Here is a 16,448-nt window from a genome sequence, read left to right as displayed (position 1 = left end):
TTTTAAACAATAGTTTTCTTTTATTTCTGGGTATTGATCCAGAACCTGCTCACTGAGCTACATCCATAAACCTTTCTGGGTGTCACTCAATTCAAGTATATGTTAACGTATTAGAGAACACATCTTACTATCAGTGCAGACCTGATTTCTGGAATGACTGGAGGATTCTACCAGGGCCCCAAGAGTTCTCTAGAGTCTATGCCTATCAGGAGGAGTTTGGAGGCCTCATCTTTGCTGCTGTTCTGGAACACAGATTAAGATCAGATACATGGCGTGGATGCTGGACCAATAATCATAGGTTCTTATCTACAGGTAGAAACAGCCGAAAACTCCCTTTTCTCTAATTATTCAGGATTAATTGCCAGTGTTGCTGTCCTTAGTACTTAGTACATGCTAGTTTGTGGATAACACGCATTTGGTTTCTACAAAATGATCAAAATAACTTTTCTACCAGTATTACTTGAGTGAATGCAAAATACTCAATCCTGCCAAATGTGGCTTAATTAAATGGTTAGCATGAACTGATGCAGCTGTGTTGAGTGGGAATTTGGGGACTGATCGCTCTTAGTTTGACAGCAGTTACTCTTGTTTTCTTGAGCAAGTATAGCTATAATAATGATAATTCTGAACCCGACGACTAAGCAAAAACTTCCTGGACAGCAAAAGAGGCCTAAGAAATTGCCTATTTAGGTGGTAGTCGTTGGCTAGATTTCAGTATATGTGGATGACAGAACACTGGAGAGAGAACCAACCATCCTCAGCCTTATTCTTGGAATAGAGTGATCTGCATTTCTCAACCAGCTTTGCTATCCATTTCATGCCTGTCCTCTACCCCACATGAAAGTATGAACCTTAGTTAACATCTATGTCACTGTCCTCCTTGTGCTGATCTGAAATCAGATTGAATGTGTGGAGCAACTGAACAGGAGATCGACCACACATTCAGGGCTAGAACAAAGACTGCTCCAGAACATGGAGCACCAGAGGCCAGCCATGTGAATAAGCTGTTGAGACTAGAGCAAGGCCAGTCCAGAAGGTGTTGGCCTGGGTGTTCTTCCCTGCAAGTACAGCACAGAAAGCTCTGAGGATGTTTTCCTTTCAGTGTTTTCAGCAAAACTCTGAGACCCTATACTTTGGCCCCATTGTGTGTTTCTCCCCTTTTTCTTGTGTGTAAATAAAGTCACAGACCATGCTGGGTTGTCACTGCCTCTCCATCACATAGGTAAGGTCTCACTAATACCAGTTTTCATTTTCTTATGCATCTGCCTTTTTCTTAATGTTCTGTTGTCCCCTCTCAGGACCCTTCTGGATATGTGTATCATGACAATTGAACAAGAAGCTTTGTCCCCAGTAGTCTGCATGCAAACACGTGTCCTTGTGTCATGTGTTACTAGGAGATGATGAGTTTTCTTCTAGTTATTTTCCTTGGTTGGAGGAAAAAGAATGCCATAGCATTCAACAACGTTGTTCCACAAGAGCAGGACCCTAAAATTTCTGTTGGTGACAGAATTATCTGTTTTTATTTGAGGTCCTAATTTCCCAGTGACCTGGGAGGTTGTGCAGAGCATTTGAGTTTACACTGAATTTGAAGATTTCAAATTTTTCACAAGCTCAGATCACTCGCTAGATGCTGTTCACATTTTCAACATAGGTCATGTTCTCATCCTTCTTAGTTTTTCAAAATCTTAATTTTAAAAGTTGCTGCGATGAAGCACACCACAAAAGTCAGTGGGCTAGGAGTGGTGGCACATGCCTGCAATCCTAGTGTTCAGGATTGAGTACGAGACCAGTATATAGTGAGTTCAAGAGCAGCCTGAATTATTAGGGAGACCTTGTCTCAAACAATAACACAACAAAAATCTCAATGAAGATTAGAAATAAAGGTCAAGGTATCCATTTTTATTCCAAGTTTGAGAAATTCAGTCAGATCCAAAAGGCACATGTGTCTCATTCATAAGAAATTGGAATGGTTAAAGAATGAACTGCAAATAACGTTTTACCTTCAAACAATATACTGCAATTATTTAATCATGTAGCAACTAAGTGTTACAACATGGGCATTTATTAAGTTGCTAAACCTAACTCCTCAAGAAACAGGACTCATGTATTTCTCTCAACTCATACACACTGAGTAAAAATCTAGTAAGATAGCACAACTTCCACAAAATTGAAAACATTTGGATTGAAGAGTTCTTTTAACTGTGCTGAGGTTTCTTAGATGCCCATGTACCTAAGAAATAATCCTTAAAATGAGAATGTATTAAGCACTGCAATTTTTAGCAGAACATTCACTATCGATTATCTGAAGCCATACATGAATATAGATACAGATACAGATTACCTAGAGCCAAACTAATTCTCTGTGGGATAGAGCTTACCCAATAAAAGGGCATTAAAATTGAGTATCATCATTTGAAATTACTATTATTATTTTTTGTAAGTTTCTAGTCACAGCAAAGAATCAGTAACAGAAATACTTATTTACAGAGCAAAGTTTGGTGAAGTTTGTGACCAAAATTATTCTATTGGATGACAATTACACTTTCATAGCTTTATTATCTTCTTTATGCATTTGGCTATAACAACTACCAAGTCTGTGCAGCTTGGACTCATGGTGATCCTCCTCTTTTCGGCCTCCAAAACACTAGGAGTACAGGTGTGCGCCACTACACCCAGACTCTGGCTGGCTCAGCCCACTCTGCAGGCAGAGCTGCCATGGCATGTGGTGCTGGGGATCAAACCGTGGACCCTGAACTTGCCTAAGTTTGCCTAAGCAGGCACTTCAGTCCACTGAGTTGTCTTGCCGGTCCCTATTATCTTCTTAATGTGAGTGAAGGGCAATTTTTTTTTCTTGAAATTAAATAATCTGGGTTTCTACTTTAATGAATTCAATTAGAAATCATTTCAGACTATGCTGCCTCCTTTATTTTTATGGCTAGAAAATATGACTCTAATTATAACTCAGCAAAACAGCTTGGAAATGATCTAATTTTAGACAATTCTCTGTGGAAGACTATACGTACCTATGTGTATCGTGTGTATGTGTGTGTGCGTGTGTGTGTGTGTGTGTGTGTGTGTGTGTGTGTGTGTGACTCTCTCTGAAAGAGAAGAATCTGTTTTCTCTTATTCAAACATTATAGTGGAAACCCTGTGCAAGTTTAGATATATTGCTTTCTAAGCCCCTATATTTATTTTAGAACACAAATATTATAAAAATGAATAACTTTGTACAGAGTTTGCTGAATTTAAATAAAAGGGCATAAGAGCTATGTTCTCCATGGATGTCTAGAAGTGTAGTGTTATGTCAAAAAATGTGATTTGGTCTCATTTTCTGATAAGTATGGTATTTTCAAAATATTCACTACTAGCCTAAGTTGTTGAGTATGCTGTGTTTTCAACATGTGGTAAAACTTTTTTAAATTACTTGAAAGTAATTTAATCCACTGTAAGTGTATTCATTCAGGAAGTTTTAAGTATGTGATGGTAAACTGACTAATCAAAGCTTAGTCAAGGGATAGTGGTTGTGATGGAAAATCAGAATGCACCTTGCTCTCAGGGTCTGTCAAATTCACTTTTTCATAAATATCTTACTGCTACTCAGAAACTAAACAGCTGTGTACTGAGGTCACTCTGGCTTTTGAGAGGAACAAAAATGTGATTCTGAGACCCTATTTGTAGATTTTTCTTGATCTATGCATTTCCCACATGACTTTAACAAAAATTTTATTACATTGCATTAGAGACAAAAGTTAATGAGACACTTGAGAACAATCTGGACAGAAGAAAACATTGTGTGGTACTCAATTTGATAATCGTAGACCAATAAAGAACATGAAGTTGGAGAACAAAGACACCAGTCAGCTGTAATCTTGATGATTGCTTGTTGTGTTCACTGTGGGGAGAAGAATGTGAAGTGTGTAAGCTGTCGTGGGAACTTCCTGCAAGTCTTAGAAAAAGATTTATACAACATCAACATTTTTATGTAACTCTCAATTCTCATAGAATTTATAATTTCTTTGACTGAAGTTTATCTGCACATGTACAAGGTAGTCGATATACTTAGTTTTCATGTTCTTTTACAACAACATAAAAGCTAAGAGCAGATATTTTAAACAGTTTTATAATGAAACTTTGATTTCATTCCTCTAGATTTCATATGTAATTATATTTTAAACTTACTAATAAATATTTTGCATATGTGGTGTCAAATGTTGAGTTAGGAGTTTATTTGTATTTAATCACTGTAAATACCTTCATTTCAAAGATGAGAAAAATGAAGTATAGGAATTTCAGAACTCTCTAACAACAGTCACTGAATCTAAAGTAACTCATTTAATCTTAAAATCACAGCCATCTATTTCACTTCACATTTTGATTATTTTGAAATGAGATATAACTAAAATTTATTTAAATATTGTATATCACGTTTTTATTGTCCATTGTTGTCTGCCAACAAAGCCTTTTTCTTAAGTTCATGGTATATCAGAGTCGAGGAAGTGGTCTGTTACAGAATAAAACAAGGACTCACAATCTTGGCGCTGGTAAAGAATCTAGCAGACAAGAGAACATAAATCAGTGAAAAAGTTATCACTGAAATATACCGAGGGGTTTTGTCAGTACTGTAAGATCAGAACATGAAGGGTTCCCCAGTGTTTATACTATTCAAGGATTGACAGCAGAATTATAGAAGAAGAAGGTATGAGACCACTTGTACATGGTTGTCTAAAACCGTGTTTCTTCGCTGAAGAACGTGTTTTGGTGCCGGCCAGACAGTTCAGCGGACTAAAGCGCCTACTTCGGCAGAGCGCAGCAGCTGGGTTTCAATCCTGAGACTTCAAGGCCAGCTCGCCCCCAGGACACGCTGAGATGGTGATTGAGACTGGGCGTGGTGGCGCACGCCTGTAATCCCAGCAGAAGAATCACTACAGTCAGATCTACTTGGTAATTCCCAGTAGACCCTGTAGACCCTGTACCAAATAGATTTAAAAAAAAAAAAAATTGTGGGACTCAGGGAAGTAGTTCTGTGCTCTAAGCGCCTGCCTGGCAAATGCGAGGTCCTGAGTTCGCTCTTACCATGCCAACTCCAGAATCCCGGGTGTGCTCTGTCAGACCAAAACCAGGCGAGGTTATGCACGCCTGTAATCCAGGGCTGGGTAGGCTGAGCTAGGAGGATCACTGTGAGTCCAAGTGAGACCCCTGTAATAAATAAATAAATAAATCTTAAAAAATATTTTAAAAATAATCCACTTGTTTGGTTCATTAAAGTCTGGCATACTGGCGTCTCTTAAAGGTCATGGTGCTTTAACAACTTCATCTGGCTAAGGTTACTGCAGAGAAACATACTACTGTGGTATCTCCTAGGCAAGTGTTACAGGAATGAGATGTTTTTCTTTTTCTTTTTATGGGTACTGAAGAAAGAACACAAGCACCAAGTGGGGGAAATAGTTTATGCTAGGACGTTTTACAAGGTATTATATATGTAAAAGTCATTAAAGGATGGAGAGATAAAACCAAAGTAGTACCAGAATAAAGACCGAAGGATAGCAGCTGCCTCACTTTTTAAAAAGCAGAGCACTGGAGTGCAAACCAAACAGTGCAATAGTGGGAGAAGCTTAATGCAGAACGTAGGAGATTAGAAGAGAAGGCAGCCACTTAATTTAGGACCCCCTCCCCGCGAATTTGGGATCCATGGCAACAGGACAGCTGCCCTACTCTGCCAGTTCCGCAGTGAGCGTGGGCAGTCCTCAAGGGGTGCCCCGCTGGAGGCAGGACAGGCCCGAAGGGCACAGCGCCTCGAGCAGGGGCACACACATCGTGCCAAAATAGCTGTACACTATCTGTTTCAGAGGTTTCACATAATATTAAAAAATCGTGAAGTGTATTTATAATTTCAGCCAAAAAATGTGGTTCTATAATTCTCCAAGCATTCTTATAATTTAACGAATAACCCAGATTCCAACAGAATGTTGAACCAAGGATAAAAGGAGATGAGTTAAAAAAACAAATGGCCCAAATGCATATTAAATATCATGAGTAACTGAACAAATATAAACAAAAAGACAAAACGATAGTGTTTTGGTTATTAAAACAGAAAAAATTTGTCATTTTGTGGGAAACAGGGAAAAATGGAACTTTCTTATCATTCTGGGGGGATGTGACTAGACAAAGCCTCCCTAGAGGACAATTTTTCAGTACAATTGGCTAAACTATGATGATCAGTAGTTTTTCAAAATTCTTTCATATTAATTTTATCATGAAAGTCCACATGAAGTTTCAATTTAAGAAAGATTTACTTTTTCACTTCACGGCAAATAAATTATTTTTCATTTTTAAAAAAAATTTATTTATTTATTGTGTGTGTGTGTGTGTGTGTGTGTGTGTGTGTGGCCAGCTCAGCCCACCAGGGGGCGGGGCTGGCTGGCATGTGGTGCTGGGGGATTGAACCGCGGTCCCTGTGCTTTGCTAAGCTTGTTCTAGGTAGGTGCTTTAGACCACTGAGCCATCTCACCAGCCCAAAGGATTACTTTTTTTTTTTTTTTTTGGCGGAACCGGGGATTGAACTGCGACCCTTGCGCTTGCTAGGAAAGCGTGTATTCTACTGAGCCATCTCTGCGGCCCTATTTTTCATTTTTAATATTATGGTTAATCTTCGTTATCTTTCTACTGTCTATTTCTCAAATTATTCACATTGAGTAACAAAATTGAGGAGTGAAGAGGAATAAAATAAACATTTGGTTTATACAACTGGAAAACAAATCTTAGAGCAAGTAAAATGATTATAGTAAAGTTTAATGAAATATAAAACAGATGAATGGAAGTATATATGAATGATCGATACATATTCTAAATCAATGGGTATATATACATATTCTAATTAAATATTCACACGTACATTTAGTTTTCAGAATAAAATGGAATATATCAATATATAATATTAGAAGTGAAACGGAGTAGTTATGCGATTATAATTTTAGAAACATCAAAATATTGAATATTTCATTTATAAATATGGATTTTCTAAAAGATTTAAGAAACCTGTCAAATACAACATAAATATTTGTAAAACAAATTAAAAGAATTATCAACAGGCTGGGGAGATAGCTCAGCAGAATAAACACTTGCCTGGCAAGCACAGGGTCCTGAGTTCAATCCCCGGTACTGCAAAAATAAATAAATAAATAAATAAATAAATAAATAAATAAATAAGCTACATCTCCAGCAAAGAACAAAAGAAAGGAAAAGAGAAAATATATCTTCTAAAAGTGTTTTATGGAAGCCAAGAATTTCATGAGGAATTATTTTGTTGTTGCTTACTTTTCTTATTTAGGACAGGGTCTACAGGGTCTCACTACATAGATCGGACTCTCAGTGACTCTCCTGTGTTCAGCCTCCCAGGCACTGGTACTATAGGCACACGCCACCACACCCAGTCTCAATCACCATCTAAGCACTCCCCATGGCTGCGGCCAGCACAGCATCCTGGAAATCGAACCCCGGCCGCTGTGCTCTGCCTATGCAGGTACTTTAGTCCATAGAGCTAACAGGCCAGCTCAGTTTTTCTTTTGTTTCATTTTTTTTTTATGACGAAGTTTTTTATTTGTTTTTCATATTGCATGCTCTAGACTGAATACTGAAACCTTTATTTTCTCTTTAAATTGTTGTTAATAAGTTTTTTAAAATAAAATTCTTATATGTAATTTATATTATAATTAAGAAATGAGAAGAATTAAGGTAGTTTTAAGAAAAAGAAGGTACAAAGGAAGATTGAAATTAGATATTACAAAGCTTTCATACTTCTGACAGTATGATATATTCACATGAACATGTTGATATTAATTTGTAAAGTGCAGCAAAATTCCAGATCCATGCACAAATTTTGTATGAAAATTAATCATACTATCACCAACATTTTAATTCAGTAAAAGTTAGTTTTTCAAGTGATATAAAAACAAAAACTTGTTTAACTTAACAATTAAAATGAATGCCTAGGAATCTACTTCATATAATATGGTAAATCAAAATTCAAGTAAAATACTCATTCATAAATAACAAAATTCAAATCAATATTAAAATATATAATACAGGTTTGACAAGGGCTTTTTAAGAATAACTCTGTGGGCCAGGGAGATGGCTCAGTGGAATAAGTGCTTGCCTGGCAAACACAAGGACCTGAGTTCGATCCCAGTTCTGAAAAAAAGAAAAAAAAAGAATAACTCTGAAATTATAAATTAAAAGATTCATTGATTTAATACAGCTATAGCAATATAGATGAAGGCTGGATAAAGAAATATTATTGCACCTAAAGAAATTCATAGAAATGAGCAATTTTTTGTTCATTTGTTTGTTGTTTAAATGTGTTTGGTACAGTGTCTAACTATGCAGCTTGGACTCATACTGATCCTCCTGTTTACAGCCTCCCCAGCGCTGGGATTATAGGTTGTGCACCACCATATCCGTCTCTGTGGTTGGCTCAGCACACCCGGCGGGCAGGGACAGCATGGCATGTGGTGCTGGGGATCTAATCTGGATTCTCGCACTTGCCTAAGCAGATGCTTAGTTCACTTAGCTATCTCACTGGACCAGAAGTGAACAACTTGAAAATGACATCTAAGTTATGGTTCAAAGAGTTTTGATAACAAAAATATTACGAATATTTTATTGCATGGTTCTAAAATACTGTAAGTTTACTACTGTTCGTAGGCAAATAATTCAAAATATGCTTAAATTATTGCCTTTTTTTGGTTGACTTTGACCACTCTGAGGGCGGGGCTGGCACAGCATGTGGTGCCAGGGATCGAACATTGGTCCTCTATGCCTGCCTAAGCTTGCTTAAGCAGGCACATTAGACCACTGAACTATCTTGTTGGCCCCTTACTGACTACTTCTAGTGTATCATTTTGATATATTTGAGGTTTTAAACAGGAAGCTCAGACATTCTTGCAAATTAGTGGAATATAAATTATTACAGCACTGATGAGGGCCATTTATAATATTCACTTCATGTTTTGTCCCAGAGTTTCATGTGTGCTATTTATGTTAACAGATGAATTTGCAAAATGTTTCTCATGTATTTTTAAATTGATATTTTGCAAATACTAATTTGCCATTAACCCATGTGTGAAAACTAGGCTACTGAATTTGAATTAGTGTGGTAGATAGATACATGGGAATGCTATATCATTTCTTTCTTTTCTTTCTTTATGTCATATTGACAACTCTTTATTTTATGGGGAAAAAAGAACATTTCACAGCAAAATAATATGGGAATAACAGTTAATGCATCACTTGTTATCTTTATTTTATTTTTGCAGACAGGGCCAATTATTGCGGGGCAGTAAGCAGTGGCGTAGGTGTAGTACTGCAGGTTGGCTTTCTTCTGGGCCTCCACCTCCAGGACGCCCTCCATGTAGTCCTCGTGGGTCAGCTCTGGGCGCCCCTGTGCAGGGCGAACATGGCCGCCTCCACACACACGGCCTCGCACTGGGCCCCATCGTAGTCATCGGTGCAGAAGGCCAGCTCCTCCTAGTTCACATCAGGGCTGACATTCATCTTCCGAGAGTGGATCTGCATGATCCTGGCCCAGGCCTCCACATTGGGCATTGGGAACTCGATCTTCCGGTCTAGTCAGCCTGAGCAGAGCAAGGCAGGGTCCAGGATATCCACCCAGTTGGTGGCTGCAATCACCTTGACTTGGGTGTTAGGCTGGAAGCCGTCCAGCTGGTTCAGGACAGGAGCTCCGGCATGGTCCTCTGCACTTCCCGGTCCCCGGTCTTCTCTCTGTCAAAGCACTTGGTGCCAATGGCATCCAGCTCGTCAATGAAGATGATTGACGGTGCTTTCTCCTTGGCCAGCATGAAGGCATCCCAGACCAGCTTGGCCCCGTCCCTGATAAACATTGTACCAGCTGGGGCCTGGCCAACTTCAGGAAGTTGGCCTTGGCCTGTGACGCACAGGCTCAGGCCAGCAGGGTCTTCCCAGTCCCCAGTGGCCCATACATCAGCACCCCCTTTGGAGGCTGGATCCCTAAGTTCTCAAACTTCTCCTTTTGGTTCATCGGCAAGACAATGGCCTCCACCAGCTCCTAAATCTGCTTGTCCAGGCCGCCAATGTCACTGTAATGCTCTGTAGGCCTCTCATCCACCTCCATGGCCTTCACACGTGAGTCGTACCCTGCAGGCAGGGTCTCCAGGATCAGGTAGGAATCTTTGTTCACACCCACCAGGTCTCCCGGCTTCAGCTTTTCAACGTCCACCAACCCAATCACAGGCAGGAAGTACGTCTGACACATGGAGGTTTTGATCACTGTACACTTGCCCTTCCTCTGGAGTCCAGGTCAATATTGGCACCATCTTCCTCTTGGTGACTGGGGTCAACGTCCAGCAGCTCAATGACACTGGAGATGAGATACGGCAGGGTCTTTTTCACTTTGGTTTTCTCACTGATCTCTTTGATCTTGTCTTTCATGGCTTGACGTTCACGGGTGACTCGCAACACTTCGCTTTTCATTATCTTGATCTTGCGGGCCTACGCTAGGACTGGATCTGGGGGTCCCCAGAACGTGGCAGAAATTCTCCCCTATATCATTTCTTAAAAATGCTCCATAGATAACTCTTCACAGATTAAAAATTTCAAAAGTAATTCTTAACATGGTAAACAGTAAACACAAATAAGGTGATAAAATTTAGGGCTGGGAAGATGGCTCAGTAGAATAAGTGCCTGCCTGGCAAGCGCAAGGGCCTGAGTTCAATCCCAGTTCCACCAAAAGGAGAAAAAAAAAAAAAGAAAAGAAAGAAAGAAAGAAAGAAAGAAAGAAAGAAAGAAAGATTCTATTTTTAAAAAGTACATAAGAGAAAAATCAAGAAAAATTTGTAAGAACTATTCAATTTCTTTTCATCTTTCAGGTATAATAAATCTAATGTGAACACTGGGATACCTAAAAAGTGGTAGGTGACTCGCTGTACACAGATTTAGTTATTGATATTCCTTATAGGCAAAATATTAAATTATTATATAGGTGTTTTGGATATTTACCAGAGATCATTATTATTCACTACATTTAATTGTTTCACTTTAAAGAAAGGATAGAAATAGTTAAAAGAAAAATGTTGGAAAATCAAGAAATGGATGCTTCCCTGAAAGAAGGGATCCTAATTTTGAGGTTCACTGGTGTATGACTTTGGAGAAATACATAAATATATTTGGTGCATTGATCCGTGACTGGATGGGGTCAGCTAAATCAGCTAATTTTCCGTGTGAATATACACACTACATTAAGTAAAATTAAGAGATGATTACTGAGTTCACTTTAAGTTCATATAACTGTGCACTGATTTCTTAATTTTTAGAGAGCTTTGAAATTGAGCAGCATAATGCAAGATATAAAATTCATCCTTATTACTGTGAATTCCTTAAAGAGAAATGAAGCATAGTCACTAATGTTTCTAGAATAAACACATAGAAGGTCATCAGCTTAGTTTTTCACAGAACAGATTTAAGTTCCTTTACTTCAAAGATAATTTCACATAGTTTAGTAATTTGATGGCATACCTTAAAATAAGAAAAGATATTTAGTTAAGTATGTGATTAAGATGGTTCTTCAATTAGGCATGGGATTATTTATAAATGTATATTCTAATACTTGGAATCATTGAGCAAATACATATTGCAATACCAGCAGAAATTGTGTCTATGAAGATAAATGTGTCCATAGTATACAATTCTGAGTTTAGTACAAGTAGCATCTATTTACACTACTTCCTTTCACGTACATTGACATGAGGAAAATAATTTAATCTTGATAGCTTTCTTATCAACTATTATTTCTATTTTATAGAATTGGAAATTAAATTTTATATGATTTGATGTTCATACATCTAATAAGTAGCAAAACAATCAAAATATTCTTCTATGCAGAACATATAAAATTAGCATGAATCTCACCATACATAAAAATTTTATATACACAAATATTTATAATTGTCATAAAAACTGGTTTGAGGCCCACATAAGAGTAGCAGAACAATATATTCATAAACTTTATTTTTTATTTTAAAGAGAAAAATAGTGATACAGAATTTACAAACAACATGACAGGAAATTAATAATGCTTATTGTATTGCATGTTGTTGTCTTCCAAGTAGGTGCTCAGATTATAAGGCTAGGCTTGCAAAATTGACCAAACAATAAAAACACTAACTGTTCCTTTCAATGAACTAATAGTAATTAGAAGTATAATTACCTTAGCTATCTTGTGATATATATATATATATATATATGTACATATATATGTATGTACATATATCTATCTATCTATCTATCTATCTATCTATCTATCTATCTATAAAGTCAGGTACCAATACATAGTCCCAGTCAGTGCTTATATGACAGAAAAATCTGTCATCTTTCTATGTAAACATATATACCCATTAATGCAGCCAACACATATGCACACATATGCATCATTATTTGCCAAATGCTAATATGTATTACATATTCTCTCAGAATTTTACAATCATAAGCTGAAAATAAAGAATAATTTCTAATTAGTGATATTTACTGTGCATTTGTAATATGTTCTAAATAAGTGAAATTTACAAAGCTCATTGTGACATATTCATCTATACTAATACGTAAGGTGAAATGAAGATCTTGATCTCATAAATATCTCTTTTGCAATTGTTCATTTTTCTAATGTGGCTATAAGTGATTTTGCTCATTTATTTGAAAAAAGTAAATGTGTTTAGAAGTATAAAATAATCTAAATTTGAGTTACAAATAATTTCCTAGAGGTTTGTTGAAAGACATTCCTCCTACTTGACTTTGTAGATCTTAATAAACATGTCTTTTTAAAGATGAAAGTCAAGGAATATAAGACATATTACGTCCATATACCAACTCCTCACAACGTATGCCAACATTATATATGGCAACCATGTGCTAACATAAACTTTTAAAAAAGGAATATCGCATTTTTAAGTGATTCTTTAAACTCAGTTGTCTTCCTACATTGCAGCTGAACTGCTTTAGAAATATAATGTGCAAAGCTGCAGATTAACAGTACTTAGCTGCACAGGGTTGATGTAATTTGGGGCTGCTTGCATTAACTTTCTCTGACAAGCCTTCCCTTACAAACCACCAGCAGCAAAGTGCCTCTTTGTCTACAGTTATAAGCCAGGCTCCAGTGTCTGGAAGTTTCACATTGTTTCTAATATATTGGTGCTTGGACAAAGTCGAATCATCCCCTATGAAAGCTTGACTGCCCATAGGGTATAAACCCAATTGCTAGTGGTTTATTCAGCTTTGACAGTTCTCAGTGTGATCCTAACAGCCTTTGGTAAAACAAGAAGGCAAGAGAAAAGCTCCAGAGACTTCCTTCTATTCATTTCTATAATAGTTTTCTTGCCACAGGAGATTTAAGAAGATTTGTACAGCCTGCTCTCTTTTCATTAGCAGCAAGTGCAATGCTGTTGGGTAAGTTAATGTGCGAGCCTATAAAAAAGGAAAAGTGCTTTATATATGAATTTTTATTCCATTTCTTTGAACTGTCATGTTACTTAAATACAATGCAGCTGAAAACTTAAATAGTAAATATATTTTGTATTTTCTAAGTTATAGACTTTGCATCTGGCTTTATTCTGTTTGCTGAATGCCATTGCATGGTTCACTGGGCACTTGATATGAGCATATTAAAATTATCATTATTCGAAGAACAAGGAAATTTGATTGAACTTGTAACACAATCATAGTTCTTATCATGGAATGTAGCAATATATAATGATTTCTTTGTATTTTCATATGCAACAAAGTACATCACTATTTTTAGGCTTAGTTTGGTCATTTCATTGAATCACCAAAACCAAATTATAACATTTTCCTTCCCCCTTTAGTAAAAAATCGCATATCTGATTAGTAAAATATCTAAATTTCTAAATTTCCCTAAATATCTATGAAAAACACACACTTATATTTTAGGTATCACACAATATAATTAATATGCAAGTGCATTTGTAGATTATACACATATATGAACAAGATAATTCCCCTATGAAGTGATACATAATTTGTTGCTTATATGTCATTGTTATCTCATGTTCAGAATTTATCTTTTGTCATACGGACTAATTCATGAACTAAAAGATTGATGAAATATACTGATTTTGTTGAAGTTTATATGACATCTGTTTAGCACAGAGTTATCACTATGTAAATCACTAATACCCTACAGGTCAATATTTGATAAAATGCAGCTCAGAAACTAGAGAAACAGGACAACCAAATGAACAAGACTTCATTATTGCTTTATGATATGCTGTTTCCCTCTCCAAAAGTATAATGGATGGCATAACTTAACCCTTGTCTCATTTTTAAGTCTTCAATTATAAAATAGTTGATCTCAGTTCACAGCCAATACTTTCATGCCTTCTCTTACGTTGTTTTCAATATTAAAAATGCAAGTTCTTTATATGAGGTAGTATTACCTTGATTCATTCTTATGTATTAATAGCAAAATTATTGTATTGACCCAGCATGGCTAAGTTGTAGTATCTCATGAGACAAAATAAATAATGTCAGTAAAATAAGGCTGAGTGGCTTGGCATTCAGCATTTGGTGAAATCCTTATTCTTTTTTCAAAGAACTAGCAGAACTGCAGGTTATACATCCATGCTTAGCGAATCTTAAATAATGTTCAATAAAAAACTAAACACGGAAGCATTCTTTCCTCTTCCTACATCTTTAAATTTTTTTCTCTGACAGTTTGTGATGATGCATTGACATTTGCAAATACCAAAGCAGAGAATAACCACTGATACAGCTGTCTGACTTACTGTGTTCCTTATTATAGCAATCATGTTACCACGGGCCATACTTCTGTCAACAGCACTTCATCACTGATGCCCCAATTGCCCATATATGCATGGAAGCTTGGAGCATCGCCTGCCAAAGACACAATAAATCAAGGAGCAATTTATGTGGCTGCTTCTGTGGTGCTTGGATTTTCTTGTGTCCTCATGACCATGCGTTCTTATCCAAAGTCAGTAAGTCCCTATACAATACATTAGCTGGAAGATGAGCTCCTGCATTCTGCGTATATTTCACAGGGTAGAAAGATGACTCAATAGAAATTAGAATGGGGATCATAATCTTAAAAATGTCATCAGTTGTACACAGTGTCAGGAAAAGAATTTGAAGCAGTCATTATTTGCCTCTGACTGCTAAAAATGTGATCATTTTGCTTCAAACACAAGTGATGTGTACTAAACAGGTATGACTTCTCCGAAAATGAAAATTTATTAGTATTTCAGAAATTTATATAAGGTAGAATTAAAATATTGACAACTCATCAGTTACTCTCTTGTTAAAATGTTATTGCTTTATCACTCAGATATCTATAAGATGTATCTATCTATATCTATATCTATATCTATATATCTATATAGATATATACTTGTGTATATCTATACCTATATCTATATCTATGTAGATATAGATATATACTTGTGTATGTTGTGTGTTTTCTATTTATTAAGGAAAGACAGGATTTATAAAAGTAGACTTTTTCAAATTTGGTGTGACTCAATTGCTTCTAATTATGTCACTTTGCAAGGGAACCTAAGGAAACAAACAGGAAAGCAAACATTTTTCAAGTTTTTCTTTGCAATCTTAAACTTTAAAAATTTAGTTTCATCCAATTAATTGTAGAGGGAAGTGGGCCGTAATACATAAATTAAAGATCTTTGAATTACAAATGGAAAAAATATATATAAAACATCAAACCTGATCACTATATTTGATAGAATGCACATCTTTTATTTCTGAGGAGGATTTTATTACAGGTGATGCCTGAGTTATACACATGCATATGTCTGTGGAAAGACATTATTGCAAAATAGTTAACATTTTTCTCATGGAATATAGTACTCATTTCAAGGAAATAAAATTTCCAGAAGAATTAGAATCATCAACCGTGTAATATAAATTATGTAAGCTTCAAAGTTTGAGAATCCAGATATTTACTTTCCTGAGGCTTTTCTTTTAAACATTACACAATAGAGAAAGTAGTCAAATAATTATATTTTCTAATTTCTTCTTAATATATATTAGATATTTAAAAGGAATTGCATAATTTTTAATTCACTGAAATCACACTTGCAAAGATAATTTGTGTGTTTTTCTCAGAAACCTGTAAATATTACTTTCAAATACTTTAAAATCATTCATTCTTTGATAAAACACTAATTATCAAAAATAATTGAGAAAAAAATAATTGAGTAGATTCTCTATGATGTACCTCTGTCTCAAGTAATGTCTTGTAAAGTTGACAGTATTTTGCATGATTCATAGCTATTTCTGAATTACTACTTTTTTGGCCAACATTTTATACAGCTTGTTTTATATATCTTCTCTTCATTAAAAACAAATAGATATTGAGATTTCTCTGACTATTTTAG

At 36.0% G+C, this 16,448-nt stretch overlaps 1 pseudogene; it reads right to left on the bottom strand.

Moving 5' to 3' along the window:
- Positions 1-9,172: 9,172 nt before the first annotated feature.
- LOC101575971 lies at positions 9,173-14,864 on the bottom strand (annotated as a pseudogene).
- Positions 14,865-16,448: the final 1,584 nt, after the last annotated feature.

Source organism: Octodon degus, unplaced genomic scaffold, assembly GCF_000260255.1.
Source record: "Octodon degus isolate 3935 unplaced genomic scaffold, OctDeg1.0 scaffold00059, whole genome shotgun sequence".
NCBI classification, from domain to species: Eukaryota; Metazoa; Chordata; class Mammalia; order Rodentia; family Octodontidae; genus Octodon; species Octodon degus.
This window is presented reverse-complemented; position numbering and strand designations above follow the sequence as displayed.